General features: G+C 43.6%; 1 long non-coding RNA gene across 1 annotated transcript; it reads right to left on the bottom strand.

Moving 5' to 3' along the window:
* Positions 1-6,332: 6,332 nt before the first annotated feature.
* LOC307223955 lies at positions 6,333-8,100 on the bottom strand. The gene is made up of 2 exons (XR_013842350.1): positions 8,017-8,100; positions 6,333-6,418 (listed from the first exon to the last, which is right to left on the bottom strand). It is a non-coding gene; the product is annotated as an uncharacterized lncRNA (long non-coding RNA).
* Positions 8,101-18,752: the final 10,652 nt, after the last annotated feature.

Here is an 18,752-nt window from a genome sequence, read left to right as displayed (position 1 = left end):
GTGCCTATGCAGCTACAAGTGAAACTCAAAAATTTTTGTGTACGCCATGATCATCACAGTTATAACAAATAAAGGCTTGACATATCTCGCTTTGCATGTCATGAGTCTATTCATATACAGTGGTGCCTCGCAAGACGAAATTAATCCGTTCCGCGAGTCTCTTCGTCTTGCGGTTTTTTCGTCTTGCGAAGCACGGCTATTAGCGGCTTAGCGGATTAGCGCTATTAGCGGTTTAGCGGCTTAGCAGCTTAGAAAAAGGGGGGGAAAGGGAAAAAACTCGCAAGAACTCGCAAGACGTTTCATCTTGCGAAGCAAGCCCATAGGGAAATTCGTCTTGCGAAGCACCTCAAAAGACGGAAAACGCTTTCGTCTAGCGAGTTTTTCGTCTTGCGAGGCATTCGTCTTGCGGGGCACCACTGTATTAGTTTCACCTTTTAAGTTAAATTACTGAAATAAATCAACTTTTCCACAATATTCTAATTTTTCGAGTTTCACCTGTAACTCTGCCACTGACTAGTGAATATGAATAGGGCCCCTCCTGCACCCTTTCCCACTCAAGATGGGGAAGGTCGAGGACAATACACATAAAGAAGTTGAGGACAGGGTATGCATGTGTACATCTGCCTCCCATTCATTGATGCAACATTTGCAGTGATGATGTCCATTTGGATTGCTACTGCCGATTTTCACTGACTAGTTGTTGTCATTGCACTGAGGAGAGGAAGGAGACGGCTAGTGAGGGCAGCAACTGTGCTAGGATTTCAGAGCAAGCCCACCTCAGTCGGAGAGGATTTCCCCCTTCTCTTCCTTTTTTTGTGCTATGGGTTCACTCTGCTCTTTATTCCACAGCTTCCAAATTCCAGATTAATGTGAAGTTTTATTCTAAACTTTGTTTTGGAATTGGATCCAGACCAGCTTTCAATTACTTTAAGGAGATTTTCATCCTTTGGCCTCTATACATTATTGATATACACATAGAATTCCCACCCACCTCCTTACAATTAAGTGGTACAGTGGTACCTGGGGTTAAGTACTTAATTCATTCCGGAGGTCTGTTCTTAACCTGAAACTGTACTTAACCTGAAGCACCACTTTAGCTAATGGGGCCTCCTGGTGCCGCCACGCCGCCGGAGCCCGATTTCTGTTCTTATCCTGAAGCAAAGTTCTTAACCTGAAGCACTATTTCTGGGTTAGCAGAGTGTGTAACTTGAAGCGTGTGTAACCTGAAGCGTATGTAACCTGAGGTACCACTGTATATAACTTTTATGAAAGAGAGAGAAAATACAGCCAAGGAAAAACTTATTGTATGATTGCATGTACCACTGGACCAAGAATTTTTTTTCTGCAGTGTTTTCCTAATGTGCATATACACTCCTGTGCACTGGGGGGAAAACTAGACTCAAAGAATCTTGGTGCAACTGTACTCAGAATTTGTGCTATGTTTTATTAATGCACACAGCCATAGTGTGCGCATGTGCAAATTCATTGAAACTGAAAGAGCAAGCATTATGGCAAACTGTACATGCACAATGCTCCATATAAAATTAAGAATTTGTGGGACAATCTAGATGAGGAGAACTTAAGAAGCCTTCCAGGCCTCAGTGTGGGGAGAAGTTTCTCTCAACACTTCTGGTGCATGATGTTACATCCCTCCAGGAGTCTTTGCCAAGTTGCCACATTTCATTTATTTCTAAAATTTGACAGGAAACTTATTTTCAGGTAGAAATGCAATTAGCCTATTCTCCCTTTGCCTTAAATACTGCTTGAAATGAAATGGGTGAAAAGCCAGTATCTCCAGCCACTGTTCCTACATCCCATTTTGTTTGCTCCCAGAGAATTAGAAACAACAATAGCAGACAAAATGCTAAACTGAATTTCGTTAACAGGACCTTTTATGAATAAAAAACCTTGAGATTTTTTTTTAAAGGAAAAAAACTGCACGTGGGACCACAATGTAGAATCACATACAATAGAAAGTCATTTTCCTGTGAATAGTAGAAATCGCTCCATTTTCCTCTGTGCTGCCTTGCTGCAGACAGAAACATGATCTCATATCATTTCACCAAGAGGCTGTGTTTTCCTTCCATGCAAAACCAAAAGTGTGTATGTGTTGGGGGAGGGAAATTGCTAAACTTCCCAACAGGGCTCACACATGTGAAGATTTTTGAATTAGCTCTGATAACCTGGTTGTGTTTGACTAAAACTGGAGGTTAGGCTCTACTGTCAGCCTCAGACTTACTATTGCACCCTAAATGGTGTGAAAGGGGGGGGGGGACGAATGGTGGCAGAAGTGCTAATGCATTTTGTTTGAAGTGTGGATATGAGAATGGAAATACGAGCTGGAGTGCAACGATGTAGAAAGGCATAAAAGCAAGCTTCTTGGCCTTATTTTCCTTTAGTGGAAAAATAATTATAACTCTCCCTAAAGATAACAACACTGGTTTTCATTTTTTTCTGACACAGATAGTATTCTTACATATATTATGTGGGGTTGTTGTGTTGTGTGTGTATGAGAGAGAGAGAGAGAGAGAGAGTTTAACGGAGTTTGTAAAAACAAGCTCCACAAATAGACAGGAGGAGATATGTCATTTCATGATCCACACATGGCTTCTTGCCAGTAATGAGTGAGTGCAATTACCACCCATTTCTCCCCCGCTTTAATTAGTGTGTGGGGGGGGGGACTTATCTGAAAGGACCATGTGGGTTCTTTTCATGGTGAGGAAGTTTCTGCCATCGATACTTCACAATGGGAAAAGATCCAAGTTGTTTAATGATAAAGCTGAATTGATCGTTTTACCAAGACATTCAAAAAATGATGGCTTCAAGTCAAGTTGCCTCTGGAGTTGGGCATTGATGGAAATAAGGGAGGCTGTTGCACTCTCCTTCAGAGACATCTGCCACCACAGTGGCTGTGCTTGGAAACACATGCAAGGTTTGTTTATTATTGTGGGTTTTATTTAAATGGGCAGCCTGCCTTTCCCACACAATGGTGCCCAAGATGGCTAAGAACAAACAACCTTCAAACACAGCATAAAACAATCTGATCAAATCCATAAATGGTATATAAAACAAGAGAAAGGCTCGTGGCAACTTAAAGACCAAGAAATTATTGTTGTGCACTACCCAAATCTCAGAGTGGTGTGAGATCCCAGGGGTTCCAGCGCTTACCCAGAGTTTGGTTTCCCTGCAATGAGGGGCAGCGAAGACTTTGGGATATATGGTTTTATTTCTACATCTTTACAACCTGAGCATAAGATGGGATGGGCTCATAGCATTAACACACCAACATCTTGTTTCTCCGTTAGTCGCAGCTTTGGTTCCAGCATAGAGCAAGCATGCCTCTGTGTCTCCATCTTCCAGCCTGGTCCCAGCTCAGCTCATCCACACTACTCTGGCTATTGTTCTCCTACCTAGCAGCTTGTACATCTCCTTCTGGTAACTCCTGCAGCCAAGCTGATGCCAAACATAATGTGTTATGTACTGAAGTTCTCACCCTGGCCAGCAGGGGGATACTGTAGATAATTTTCACTCAGGTCCACATATGCAAATAAGGGATTGAAAGTGACGTTCAGTGATTGGATAGTTACAGAAAGTTGTTACAGTTGCGTTGTAGTGAAGCGCTATATAAGCAGGCTGGCTGAACCCTTCAGTTCAGTTCTCTTCTGGCCTGTGAATAAACAAGAGCTGTTTGAAGAATCGCTGTGTTGTCTGATATGTTCACCCACAACTTAACATAATGCACTGCTTTTTTTGGACCACATCAGTGAGGCTGAGAGGGGGTCTTGTCATATGGGCAGCCCAAGACATACTGCCCAGGCTTCCTTCCTGGGGAGGTCATTTTGGTACTTCTAACAGTGGTTTGACTTCACTCCTGGAGGTACACTCCATTGTCTCTAGAGACAGATGGATGCCAATCCTCAACATGTTTACTCTGGAGTAAATCCCACTGAGTATAATAAGATTTAGCCCCTAGAAAATGTGCTTACGACTGCGGCTTGAATATAATGAACAAGAATAATTAAATAAAAATGATCTCATTTTAGATATTTATTATGCATTAGCAAGCATCTCCCTCGCAAATCACCGTAGTGCAGTCATTATTTACAATGTGTATGTTCAGCTCTGAGGTGTAAAAATATTCCAGTGTAATGTCTCCCCCGCACCCTTTTAACTCGGGAGTTTAAATTGTCAACAATACAGAGGTGGTTCCTTGGTGCTTGCTGAGAAAACCTGTTAAACTTTCTTTTTAGCATGGCTCACTTCATCTCCCAGAGAAGAAGAAAGGAGTAGAATCTCAGCTTCCAAAGCCAATTCCCAGGCTTGTTTCTAAGATAAGAACTACAGTTGTCTTCTCTGCCTTCAAGTTTGTGTAAAGATGAGACCCCCTACCAGGAAAAATACGGGCACATAATCTTTAGCATGTTCACTCCTTAAAGAGAAAGATAATGAATCTTTTCACAGGCAGTTTCCTTCTAATTACACATAAGATAAATCGGAAAGCATGTCTGTGGATGGGGAGGAGGAAGGGGCCTTGGTACAATTTCTCAGCTGTACCTTGAAAAGGTCTTTGCCAGGTCACCAGAAATAATTATTTTCAGGTAACCTGAAAGGATGGGGAAGGGCCTGTAGTTCAGCAGAAGAGCATCTGTTTCGTCTTCAGAAGGTCCCAGGTTCAGTTCTTGGAACCTCTAGGTAGGTCTGGGAGAGAATCCTTTCTTAAATCCTGGAAAGCTGATGACAATCAGTTGTGGCCAGTACTTACCTAGATGGACCAATGATCGGAATTAGTATAAGGAAGTATCTGTTGTTGTTTGTAAGATGGGATCACCCGGTGTTCATTTCCGAACATGCAAAGGAACTTGTAGAAATATGCAGGGTTGGAGACCTACTTCCTTAACGACATCTTATCGACTGATAGCACTCCTAGTGTGACATGTGATTGGCTGAGTTTGAAGGGGACATTTTTCCTCATTGGTCGGGTTTTCAGCACAGGGATAGGAAGCCTGGTCAATTGGAATGTTTGCTTTTATCACTGTTTATTGTTCGATGTGGGGTGTTGTTTTTTGTAATTTCATAAGCCACTTTGAATTCATTTAGAAAGGAAAGGAAAACAGGGCAGGGTTTTGAAATACAATGGTACCTCAGGTTACATATGCTTCAGGTTACCTACACTTCAGGTTACAGACTCTACTAACCTAGAAATAGTGCTTCAGGTTAAGAACTTTGCTTCAGGATGAGAACAGAAATCTTTCTCCAGTGGCGCGGTGGCAGCGGGAGGCCCCATTAGCTAAAGTGGTGCTTCAGGTTAAGAACAGTTTCAGGTTAAGAACGAATTAAGTACTTAACCTGAGGTACCACTGTAAATAAATAAATAAATAAATAAATGTAGGGACATATCCAACTGAACCGACAATCCATCGTTTGCCGTGCTGGACATCTTTATGATGTCAATCACCATTACAATGATTAATCTTAGGACAAGTTAAAAATATGTAAGGCAAAAAATAACTCCTAGACAGACAAGAGAGTATATAATCACATAAAAACGCTAGAGCCTTGTTGTTCTCTATACATCATTAAATCAAGCCATGTGTATAAAATGAATCATGATGAGGAGAGACAGTGGCTTATTATTGCTACACAAAGAAAGTTAGAATTATGCTATTTTCTACCGGTTGCTGGCAGTGTTTGTGGCATGGGAATGGGCCAAAGAGATGGAACCTTGCACTTGTCACAATTCTTGATGGTTCTGGGCAGGGATGGGGGCGGAGCTCAATTCAGTTCTCATTTAAAGGCAAATCTATCTTAATTCTTCAAAGAATACATGGCCCAAAACACAGTCGTCCCTTCAAACATCACATCTTCAATTGAGCAGTGCAGTTCTCTAAACCAAAATGCATAGACTAGGCAAAGTGTGCCTAGAATGTATATTTAACAACCAGTCCTTCTTCCCAGGGGCTTCTGGGTCTCCTAACCCCTTTCAGCACCCTTAAAGTATCCCAGGATACTTTGGAGGAAGTCATGACTGCTTCAAGTAGTATCATCATGCTTTAAATGTATGGTGTGAGTGTGGCTTGCGTCTTAACACTTTACTACTGTGCTCAGTGCGCTGAAGGTTGCTCTCCTCATAACACTTCACTTGATTCCTACAACCGACTCTACACCAAGCACAATTCCTTAAATGCTGCTGCACACTACAGCCTCCACCTACCACTGAGGCATTGAAGTTAAATGAAGGGTGTGCCAAGTCTGTATTTTTCCTTCCCTCAACAACAATCGTGAATGTCTGCCCTCCCTTCAGCCGCTCATAAAATCCTATGTTTCATAGCCACTGCTTGCTTGCCTCCTCTCCTCTTATGACTTGGGTTTTTCTCGTCTCTCTGCTTATCCATTCTTTCCCCTTTCCAGCTCTCATTGTCTTCAAAACAAAACAGCAGCATTTAGCTCCTAAGACCAGAAACACAATCTTCTCTTTTGCTTATGTGCGAACTCCTTGGCATCTTATAGTCTTGCACACATTACTGCTGTGCCACAGAAGAAATACATCTTGCTAACATATTCAGGTGAAAACCTGAGCTGTAGATTTTAGCCAGGGGCCATCGGGGGGGGGGGGGGAATGCAGCTGAACATTGACTCCTAAAAACGGGGTGGTATATAATTAAAATTAATGATTGAGCTTTAATTAAGGGTGGTATGGATAAGGGTGCAATAGCATTCTGAATTTAAACAGGCAGAATAAACAGCGGATATTTCTTATGGCGGTACATAGCATTTTTTTCCCGAAGCCCACTTATTTATGAGCTCATCTGCCACCCTTGTACATGAATCCAGAATAAACTATTTTAAAGTGTCTGGTGATGAATGTTGGCCCTTGATTATGTTACACAAATGGGCAGTGTCCATATATGCACAAAACGAGACTGTAATAATCAGGGCTGTTTGGATGCAATAGCAAATTAATTCATAGGGGATACTTAAATTGTTATAGTTCATTTATAATTTAAACACTGCATCCAGGAGGCAAGTATATGCATTTCCCTGGGATGTGATGGATCTGGTGCCGTGCATTCCTTAAGACGCAACTTATCTTCATTCATGGGCTGTATAAATGGGAAGGCGCTTGACTCAGCACCGCTCAGCTCTGTTTGTCTATTTCATCATATCTGCTCAAGAAGATACCGAGGGAGAACTACAGTCAGTTAATGAAAAACGGCAAATTGCAGACTATTCCTTTTCAGGAAATATAGCGGAAGCCCAGCTTAATATGCGCAGCTCAGAATTACAGTTGGGGTGGCGAAAGGGGCTGGACCCTAACTTCTCTACAGCCTGAAGCATTAAAAAAATCTGCATGGGCACAAATATTTGACAGCGTTATTTTATTTGCTTCCTTGAGGAAATCAGGCAAGAAAGGTCGGCAGGGAGGGAGGGGGAAGCACGGTACCCACCCGTGTCTAAATATCAAGGCCAAAAACTAACATGTAATTAAAGGGCCTGGTCTTATTTAACGGATACTTTGAACCCCCCAACCTTCCTTTGTGTGCACACAGCAAATATAAAAATACATTTAGAAATTGTTTACCCTGCAGTCCTACGGCCCTGGGGAGCCATAAGATGCCACAGATCTCCCAGGGGCCATTGGAAGCATCAGATCAGATTGCAGTAAATTAAATTAAATTTGGAGGCAGCCTGCTTCTGAATACCAGTTGCTGGGAAATGCAGGTGAGGAGAGAGAGCTGTTGCCACAAGGTCCTTATTGTGAGCCTCACATTTGACTGATGTGAGAACAGGATGCCATACCCTCCAACATTTCTCCAATGAAAATAGTGACATCCTATTCCATAATAATAATAATAATTTTATTATTTATACCCCACTCATCTGGTGGGGTGGTCCCAGCCACTCTGTACGGCTTCCAATATATATTAATATTAATAATAATAATAATAATAATAATAATAATAATAATAATAAAAATTAAACATTTTTTAAAAATAGAACTTCCCTATACAGTCGTACCTTAGAAGCCAAACACAATCTGCTCCGGAAGTCCTTTCGACTTTCAAGGCGTAGCTTCCAATTGGCTGCAGGAGCTTCCGGGTTTGCAGCGTTCAGGTGCCAAAACGTTCAGCTGCTAAGGCATTCGTCAACCGAGGTACAACTGTACAGAATGCCTTCAGATGCCTTCCAAAGGTGGTATAGTTTTTGGTTTTTTAATATAATTTTTTATTGGTTTTACATAAAGGTTATACACCTTAAACATAACATTTTCACACACTAAAAAAAGAAAAGGGTTCTTTCAAACCTTGAGACCTTCCTTCCCTCCATGGGTTCCAATTCTAAATTTTATTCCTGCATCACCAAAGGTTGTATAGTTACTTATCTCCTTGGCACTGGGGTCACATAACTCCAGTTCCCGCCAACATTTCTCCAACGAAAATAGGGACATCCTAAGGACAGGTGGGACATTCCAGGATCAATTCAGAAACTGGGATGGCTTCTGTAAATCCGGGACTGGCCCTGGAAAATAGGGACACTTTGTGGGACTGAATCTGCAGGTTCCCTAACCTGATGTAAGATTCATGGCAGGAAAGCGGTGCCCAGGAAGTAACAGAGAGAGAGCATGCACCTTACAATATCTTCCCTTCCTGCTCTTCATTTCTGCCTCTGACTCCATCACCCCTGTGCCTTTTATCAGGGATGCCTTTCTGACTCAATGAGATCCATTGTCTCAAACAGCATTTGTTAATAAACTTAGCATGTTTACCATGATCCATGAAACTAGCATATTATTAGTACTGGTGGGCAGTGGTGTGCGGCCAGTAGACTAGGGGGACTAGGCTAGTCCCCTAAATTAGAGGTTTTCAACCTGTGTGGCCCAGCACCCTTGGGTGCCGTAATGATTGGTCAGGGGTGCCGCAGACGCCCTCTCCCTCTTCCGGTCAGGTCCTTCCAGGATATCTGCAAATCTCTCACGCTCTCTCTCTCTCCCCAGCTCAACCTGAGTCCTCCTCTTAATCTGCTGCTGTTTGCTGTCTTCCAATCATATTAGAGATTCCTTCTCTCCCTCCTCCCCATCCACTCTCAAATTGGAAAGGCGCCTTTCCAGCCTTGTTTTAAAGCACCACTCAATGAGTGCTTCATGGCAGCTGGGCTGTTGTCTGGAAGGGAGAGCATGGGCAGGAACCAGTGGGCACTGCGCTCTGTTTTAAAGCAACCGCTGGGCTGTGGTGTGGAGGGAGAGAGAAGGATGGAGGATAGAAACCGCGCACCTTCTCAGCAATTGCCCCTCATGGCTATAAGGCCCAGCACTAGTAATAATGAATAAAGGTAAAGGACCTCTGGACAGTTAAGTCCAGTCAAAGGCGACTATGGGGTTGCGGCACTCATCTCGCTTTCAGGCCAAGGGAGCTGGCATTTGTCCACACACGGCTTTCCAGATCATGTAGCCAGCATTACTGAACTGCTTCTGGCACAACATGACACCTTGATGGAAACCAGAGTGCACGGAAATGCCATTTACCTTCCCGCCCCAGCAGTACCTACAGTATTTATGCACTTGCACTGACGTGCTTCTGAACTGCTAGGTTGGCAGGAGCAGGGACAGAGCAATGGGAGCTCACCCCGTTGTGGGGATTCGAACTGCCGACCTTCTGATCGGCAAGCCCAAGAAGCTCAGTGGTTTAGACCACAGCGCCACCCACATCCTCCCACCCAGCAGGGAGGGCTGCTCTGATTCCTGCTTTCTACTCACAAGTAAATCCCAGGAGAACTTCCTGCCTGATTGTATCTCGTGCATGTAGGGCTACTGTGTGTGATGTAGTGGTTAAGAGCGGTAGACTTGTAATCTGGTGAACCGGATTCGCGTCTCCGCTTATCCACATGCAGCTGCTGGGTGACTTTGGGCTAGTCACACTTTTCTGAAGCCTCTCAGCCCCACTCACCTCACAGAGTGTTTGTTGTGGGGGAGGAAGGGAAGGGAGAATGTTAGCCGTTTTGAGACTCCTTCAGATAGTGATAAAGTGGGATAGCAAATCCAAACTCTTCTTCTTCCATCATCCTCAAGATATCCCATCTGTTCTGTAGGGCACTCAAGGTGGAGTATGTGGTTCTACCCCCCAACCTCCCCTCTTGTGTGCTCTTGAAACATGTGCTTCCTGCTTACACACATGCCAAAAGCTGTGCCAAAAGAGGTAGGGGCAGAACATGCCTGGAGCAGAACAGGGGAGTCCCCACTAACATGTCCTGCAGTGGAATCCCAGTGTAAGTGGCTCCAGCGGCTGAGGAAGCATCTTGGGCACCTGGGGTGGTGCGCCCAGGGGCGGGGCGAACCGTCCATAGGGGTGGGGCATGTGTGCCCATAGGGAGGGACAGGACAGGGCGCGTAGTGCCCATAGGGATGGGGCGCACTACAGGGCCTCAGTTGCCCTACAGCTGGGAGGGGAGGCCGTGGGCAGACAGTGTGGAGCCTGTGGGCACCAGAGACGCATGGCTCTGATGTGCTGCAGGCCCCGAGGTGAGTGCCGCCCGCCATTTTGTCACCCCCCTCAGTGGGGACACCCGGGGCGAACCACGCCTTCCGCACCCCCTTGCTACTCCCCTGAGTGGCTCCCACAGGGGAGCTGCAGAAAGAATGTGGTTGGTCAAGGGTACCATGGACTCAAAGGATTAAAAACCATTGCCCTAAATGTTCCCTTGGTGCCCCCTTCCCAAAGCCAAGGAAGCTTCTGCCCATCTTAGGGAGGTGTGATGCTCACATGCGCAACATTGCCCCTCCACCCATCGCCCTTGCAAGCTGGCCCCAACTGTTCCCCTATGAAAAATCTCACCACACGCCACTCCCGGTGGGGAAAAGAGAAGGTATTTAGAGCCGGATTTGCAACCATTAGCAAAACATCTCAATTGCAGCATGTAGGTAAAAGGTTCACGTCGAGGCTCTGGAAAGTAATTCTGGCTGGTTTTTCCACGTGCCGCCTTTCGGGGGCTAAAGGGATGGATCAATTTTGCACTAGTTAAAGCAGCAGAGTGGTGCTGCCTGTTTAAAAACCGCACTGCCTGAAAGCCTGTCCTTGCAACGCAGGCTAATGACAACAGCACAGCGGGGCTCCCATCAGGTTAGGAGAAGAGGAAATCCAGTTTTACAGCTCAGCTGGTGTTTCATATCGGGAACAAGGGTGTCCCTGCCCCTGCCAAAGCTCGGAAATACAGATGGCCGCTACTGTCATCAGAATCATTTGCTATTCCTCCCAAAGAACTGAAAGAACAGGATTACAACTCGATATCCAAACGAGTTTGAGGGCATTGTGTATACACAGTACCCCCTGAGCTGTACAGTACCCAAAAATGGGTGGTAGTTCACTGTTCAGGATTTCAACTCTGCTTTCATCATGTCTGAAGACTAACTCCCTTTTTAATATGTGATAGTTGAATGCTGACAGTGTTTTGTATTCTCAGTTACTCCCCCCCTCCACTGTATCTCCATTTTATTTTTTCTACCTCTGCATGCATTTGTATTGGTTGAACTTATTACTTTTACTGTATTTTGTATGTGTTTATATGAATAAATTATTATTAACAAAAATAAAAACAAAAAGACTTATAGAGGAATTTGTATTGCTAGTTTGTCTCTTTTTTCATGTGTTAGTATTATTTTCAGAACCATCACATATATATTCTCGAAACAAAGGCAAACCATACCCAACAAAGCTACAGACCACCCCCCCCCCAAAAAAAAAAACATTATGAAAACACCCAGAAAACCTGTATTCTTGTACATACACATACAGGATTGCTGAAATTACATCTCTTCTTATAACAATATACATTTGTCATACCTGTTCCTACTAAGTGATTCACAAGTTAGTATATAAAACTTTGGAACTGGCACTTGGTTTTATAATAATAATAATAATAATAATAATAATAATAATATATTTATTTATACCCTGCCCATCTGGCTGGATTTCCCCAGCTACTCTGGGCAGCACCCAACATAATATTAAAAATTGGGGAAAAAATCTAACATAAAAAACTTCCCTAAACAGTCAGATAGTTATTTATTTCCTTGACATCTGCTGGGAGGGTATTCCACAGGGTGGGCGCCACCACCGAAAAGGCCCTCTGTCTGGTTTTGTGAATGGAGAAAAAAACACACCACCCTTCTCCAGCAAATGTGTGTTTGTGCTTGGTTTCTCTTCCTAGTCCCAGTTTGTGGTTCATCTTTTCCATAAGGTCAATGCTTCCAAAAGGTCAAACACCTTTTAAGTATTGTCAGTCTGAATGCGACATTTGCCTTCACAAATAAATGCAGGTCTTAAGTCTTAACTGCTCTTTTTGTCATGCCAATATATAACATATGATCAGAGGCAGTCCAGTCTGCAACTTCTTCTGGATTCCAGGCCAAAATTCTAGCAGGCCGGGCAGAGAGAACTAATAAATAAATGAGGCAGAACAGAAGAATCTTGAACATATGTTCTGCTTAGGTATAATGCTTTAAGAAGCACTGCACAGCTTTTAAGGGAAAAAAGTATATGGAAATGTTTCCTGGTGATAAAATGCTTTAAAAACATGTCAACTGCTTTATCATAAACACCCAGAAAAATCAAGTGCTTGCAAGATACAACAAAGCAGATATTTATTAGTAACTGTGTCTGTGTAGGTATCTGAGATGTCATTCTGATACCATTAAAAGAAAATGGGGAAGAAACCCAGTGACTGTAGCTCCTGTTTTAAAAGCTGGTTGTCTCCAATTTTAGCAGAATTTTTCAAAGGTAGGTTTACCATTCTGTTTCTGATGTTCAGGATGTAAGTATTGCTCATATAGTCAATGAAGTACACACAAGAGAGCAGTATCATCTGGCCTGGGGAACTACAACAAATTGTTAAGGGTAGAGTTGCCATATTCTCCAAAGTGAAAATCCGGACAAAGAGGGTGGATGGGTCAAAGTTGTTGAGCTTTTGGCCTTTTTTTGAATTTTTAAAAGATATACACACACACACACACACACACACACACACACAGTGGTACCTCGGGTTACATACGCTTCAGGTTGCAGACTCCGCTAACCCAGAAATAGTACCTCGGGTTAAGAACTTTGCTTAAGGATGAGAACACAAATCGTGCTCCGGCGGCGTGGCATCAGTGAGAGGCCCCATTAGCTAAAGTGGTGCTTCAGGTTAAGAACAGTTTCAGGTTAAGAACGGACCTCTGGAATGAATTAAGTACTTAACCTGAGGTACCACTGTATTAACACACACACACCTCCGCCATACATGACTTTTCCAGGACATTTTTGCCAATTTGCCGAAAATCTGCCTGGATGCCGTTTCCCAGCCCAATTCGCAGACGTATGGCAGCCCTAGTTAAGAGGGACTCCATGCAGGTGAGTTGGGGTCAGTAGCCATGGAATACTGACTGTTGCAGAATTGCTCATATCCATGACAAGGAGCAATTTACGCTGTAGCATTTTATTGTAGGTTCCCACTCGTACTGTGTATGCAGAAATCTGTCCACTTTCCAAGCAGGATGAGTAAATATGTCAATTTTGGTTTCTTTCAGTTTCTCATTTCTCCCAGCATTACATTTGCTTCTCCACATTTCTGCATCTGTTATATATAAATATCCTTATGAAGACCCATCAGCATTTTAGTGCCAATTCCTCCGAATACAGCCTTTCTCATGTACAATTTTGCTTAATGTGCACATTTTTGCAAAGCAGTTCCCAATAACACCATGCGTGTTTGTATGCTATTTCTCTCATGCAAACACAAATCCCCGTGTTGCAAAATGTAACAATTTACAAAAATGCAAATGCAACACGCTGGCTAATAACTGTTAGTGAATATATAATCGGTTATGACACCGATTATATATTCACTAACAGTTATTAGCCAGCGTGTTGCGTTTGCATTTTTGTAGATTTCTCTAATGCATGCATTTGTATGTGCACTTTAACTTCATATACACAGCTTCGTACACATTAGTTGGCATAGCTGAATTCAGAAAAATATGAATTTCGAAGAATTTCTGTGCTTCAGTTTGGCTGTTGTTTCAGAAAGTTCACCTTTAATTACAAAATGAATCAAATTTCTCCCCACCCGATTGGTGAGATACTTCACAGCTCAGTACCTCATTGGATGTACTTTCTTTCTGGGCGTGGCCAGAGCCATATGTCTGAAGCCTATAGTCCTCTAGCCTTGGGGTTGTTTGACAGGGTCCAACGTTGACCATTTATGTATTCATTTACAAAAACCTAACGTGGATTGGCTCTAACACAGCTAGTTTGTGCACTTACTGCGTTTCCCACTCTGTTCTGTTTGTTTGTTATAAAACACGCCATATACAACCCTGAACAAATAGATATAACAAAACGCTACAAATCCTACAGGAGTCTTTCCATTCAGTGCTTCTTTGGAACTTCCTTCCACTCAGGGACACAGGGAGTGCAAAACAGTATATAATTAAGCCATATGTCAGTCCGGAATCAGAGGGTTGTAAGTGTCTGGAGACTTAATGTAATACTTACCTTTGTAGCAGAGGAAGCGGGCAGGGGGCTGCTGAAGGGGAAAACCGCTTTATTGTTTCATACCCGGGACTGTAGGGGGCTTTCGATATAATCACTGGCAAGTGGAAGATGGATTTCATTCCCAAACTTCAGCAGCCATTCCTGGTTCAGTGAGCAAATGCCTTCTGAAGAATATATCTCTTGCTTGTGCTTGCCCACTCCTGCCTTGTTGAGAAGAGTTCATTTGGCAGGTGGAATAAGGAAATAGGCTTCAATAGCCACAGATGGAATGCTTCGCTTTTTCAAGGGGTAGGATGGGACATCTTTCGACAGAAGCAGAGGCAGAGGTCGCAAAGCAAGGCTAAACAATGTCAAGGTCACAATGTAAGGGACAAATGGACTTGGGCGAAATCACAGGAGAATTCCTCTAGTAGTACAGTAGGACTCAGGTGCTTCATAAGGCAATACAGGATCTTGACAACGTGGGACATTTTTGCTGCTCTCAGTCACTCCTTGCTTCCCATATGGATTTGGGCCTGAAATGTTGGTGCACGGAGGGTAAATTGTAAAGAAGCAACAATTTGTGACGTTTCCTATTATCGTTACTGATCATGGGCCACATCTGTTAAGGCCTTAGCTTTCAGTTCCCCATCTTTGTGGTGCCTGAGTCAATGTGAGATATCCTTAACTTTGTTCTTAAAAATGCTGAGGTTTTATATTTAATTGTTGCTTTACTGTTTGGTTCGGGACGCGGGTGGCGCTTTCCCTGCTCCTGCCAACCTAGCAGTTTGAAAGCATGAAGTGCAAGTAGATAAATAGGTACCACTCTGGCAGGAAGGTAAACAGCGTTTCCGTGCGCTGCTCTGGTTCGCCAGAAGCAGCTTAGTCATGCTGGCCACATGACCCGGAAGCTGTATGCCGGCTCCCTCGGCCAATAAAGCGAGATGAGCGCCACAACCCCAGAGTTGGTCACGACTGGACCTAATGGTCAGGGGTCCCTTGAAAAAAAAACCTGTTTGGTTCAGGCTGTAATCCTTTCTCAAGATGAAAGGTCTGGGCTTCCAACAGGTTTTTCTGTCTAAGGAATCTTCTTTTCCTTGAGGCAGCGGTGGCGGAGGAAGAGAACCACCTTCTTGCAAGAAATGGACTAAGTCAGATTAATATGGATGAACACTGCTCTGGTTGCTAAGTTCCCTCAAAAAGAGTGGCTGTGAACTTGTGACCAAAAGTATAAGGTGTACTGCAACTCAAAAATGGCTGCTGTCATTCAAAGTTGCTGTCCTGTTTTCTAGCTACTATAACGTGCAGTGCTTGCAGGAATGTATGTGTTTTTTTTATATTTATATCTTAGATTTTCTTCCATGAAGCTCACTTTGGGGTACATGGGAGATCAGAGATGCTTGATGCTTTCACCCAGGCCCTTAAGATAAGCAGACTTCTCACAATGTTACTCTCTGGTATCAGTCCTGCAGGCGAGAATGGAAGCACTATGGTATCTCCAGCTCCCAAGCCACAGAACCAAATGGTTTCAAATACCATGGAGAAATCATGGAGATCCAACAGGGTCACTCTTCCCTTGTCCCTTTCCCGCATAAAGTTCATCAGTCAGGGTGACCGAAGCCATTTTGGTACCAAGCCCAGGTCTAAAGCCATAATGAAATGGGTTTAGCTAATCAGCTTCATCCATTCGAGTCATCAAAAAAATCCACCAGCATTTTAGTGCAAACTTCCCCTAAAATTCACATTTTTGTATGCAGTTTTGCCTAAGACATACATTTCTTGCAAGGGATTTTCCCCGACGTAATGCAGATTTGCATGTTATTTTCACTAAATATATACACTTTTACACAAACATACCTCTAGTATTAGGGACGCAGGTGGCGCTGTGGGTTAAAGCCTCAGCGCCTAGGGCTTGCCGATCGAAAGGTCGGCGGTTCGAATCCCTGCGGCGGGGTGCGCTCCCGCTGCTCGGTCCCAGCGCCTGCCAACCTAGCAGTTCGAAAGCACCTCCGGGTGCAAGTAGATAAATAGGGACCGCTTACCAGCGGGAAGGTAAACGGCGTTTCCGTGTGCGGCTCTGGCTCGCCAGAGCAGCGATGTCACGCTGGCCACGTGACCCGGAAGTGTCTCCGGACAGCGCTGGCCCCTGGCCTCTTAAGTGAGATGGGCGCACAACCCCAGAGTCTGTCAAGACTGGCCCGTACGGGCAGGGGTACCTTTACCTTTACCTTTACCTCTAGTATATACATTTTTGTACATATTACATTGCAAAAAAGTCGGAGGAATTGTGACGGCTGTGTTTCTTTTCTCGTGTGGCTTTGTAAAAGTGTGAATTAGGTAGGTTCATCCTTAAATGTTAACAAAATCAACTCTCTGCCTCATCCCTACTCAGAAAAGAGGTATAAAACACATTGAAGTCTTTGTGGAGGGGAATAGCTGTTTAGCCATAGTATGTTCTGTTTCCTTTCTGATCCATTACACCTATTTTTTTCTTTTCTTTTTGTCCCTCTGTGCCTTTGGGACAAGTGAGCTCGGAGTCAAATTGACATAACAGTGGCAGGTCTTCCTGTAATTCAGCAATCTATATAGGCAGAGCAGGGTGTCATTTCATTATATATTCCTTGAGGAGACCAAAAGCTGAGTCTAATAAAACACTGAAAGATAAGATCCCACTTACTCTGCCTATGGGGTTAGTAGTAGGTACCAAAGTGATAAACAGAATCCAACTAGCTATGTACACGGGGGGAATAATTGAAAAGCAAAAAAGAGAGCCTCCCCGCCCCCATGGCTGCAAGGCCTACAACACTGACTCGGGAGTTCTCCACGAAGCCACAGAAATTCTTGAGAAAAATGCCGCTGAGGCTGTTTGCAAATCCTGGAAGAAATCATTGCACGCTTCATGTTTAATGTTATTCTTTAGTCATATGTGGAGGAGCAATATCTTTGCCTTCTGGATATATCCTTCGTTTGCATCTTTCTCTTCGGTGTTCCTCCCATGTGGGCAAATCCAGCTACGTTTACGGCCTGGTGGGGAATCCACTGCCCTAATCCTTTGCCTGAATGACAACTTGAAATGTGGATCAGCAGTTGCATATGATTTTACCCATCTCAGAGGCCCAAACTCCTATTGGAAGGAAATGCCAGCACATTGGGATTTGCACATTTATGTGGTGCCTGATTTCTTCATCTCCCTAATCCATGGGTAGGCAAACTAAGGCCCAGGGGCCGGATCCGGCCCAATCGCCTTCTAAATCCAGCCTGCGGATGGTCCAGGAATCAACATGTTTTTACATGAGTAGAATGTGTCTTTTTTTTTAAAAAAAATCTCTTTATTAATTTTCATACACACATATACACACAAATGTACAGAAAATAAATTCTTCACGAAAAAAAAACATAATAAGAACAACACTGTTGTGCATTGAGTCAAAGGATTTTATATCTGTATTATTATTGTCTGTATTTGCATTAGGGTAAAGTAACTGCCTTTTGGTTCCAGAGGGTACAGCTACTATTGGTTCATTTAAGCTGCTGTATTTGGATCCTCTGTCTTATTGGTTTCCTCCAAAAGGCAGGACTGTGATTGCCTGTTATTGTTCCCTCCAAAATGTATCCTTTCTAGCTAGTTCCCTGTCCCTATAAATGTAGCTCTCCCCTCCTCAAGTCTCAGTCTTGTTGCTTTAATAAAGAAGTGTTACTAGAGAACTGTCTCCAGCATATTATGTCAAGAGAGCTGAAATCACAAACCCCACGTCACAACAAACACAACTTAATTATGAGTAGAATGTGTCTTTTTATTTAAAATGCATCTCTGGGTTATTTGTGGGGCCTGCCTGGTGTTTTTACATGAGTAGAATGTGTCCTTTTATTTAAAATGCATCTCTGGGTTATTTGTGGGGTATAGGAATTCGTTCATCTTATTTTTCTAAAATATAGGTCTGAAGGACAGTGGACCGGCCCCCTGCTGAAAAAGTTTGCTGACCCCTGCTCTAATCCCCCACTTTTTTTTTTAGCATGTTACAGAGAAAAGAGACAAGCAAAGAGTGCAGTGATCACAATGGTGTGTGTGTATACACACCTGTCGATGGAAGAGATGTAGAGCCTCCATCATCACCAAGCTTGAGAGGCCAGGCATTCACCTCCATCACCTGTAACAGGGCAGCAGCCATTCCATCAAGCTACAGCAGAGAGGGCAAGGCTGCACTGTAGTCCATCCCTGTTCCCCTTTGCATACGCTCCAACATTTCCCAA

The sequence above is a fragment of the Podarcis cretensis genome, assembly GCF_951804945.1.
Source record: "Podarcis cretensis genome assembly, chromosome: 9".
Lineage (NCBI taxonomy): Eukaryota > Metazoa > Chordata > Lepidosauria > Squamata > Lacertidae > Podarcis > Podarcis cretensis.
The sequence above is the reverse complement of the archived record's forward strand: the minus strand, read 5'-3'. Positions and strand labels throughout refer to the sequence as shown.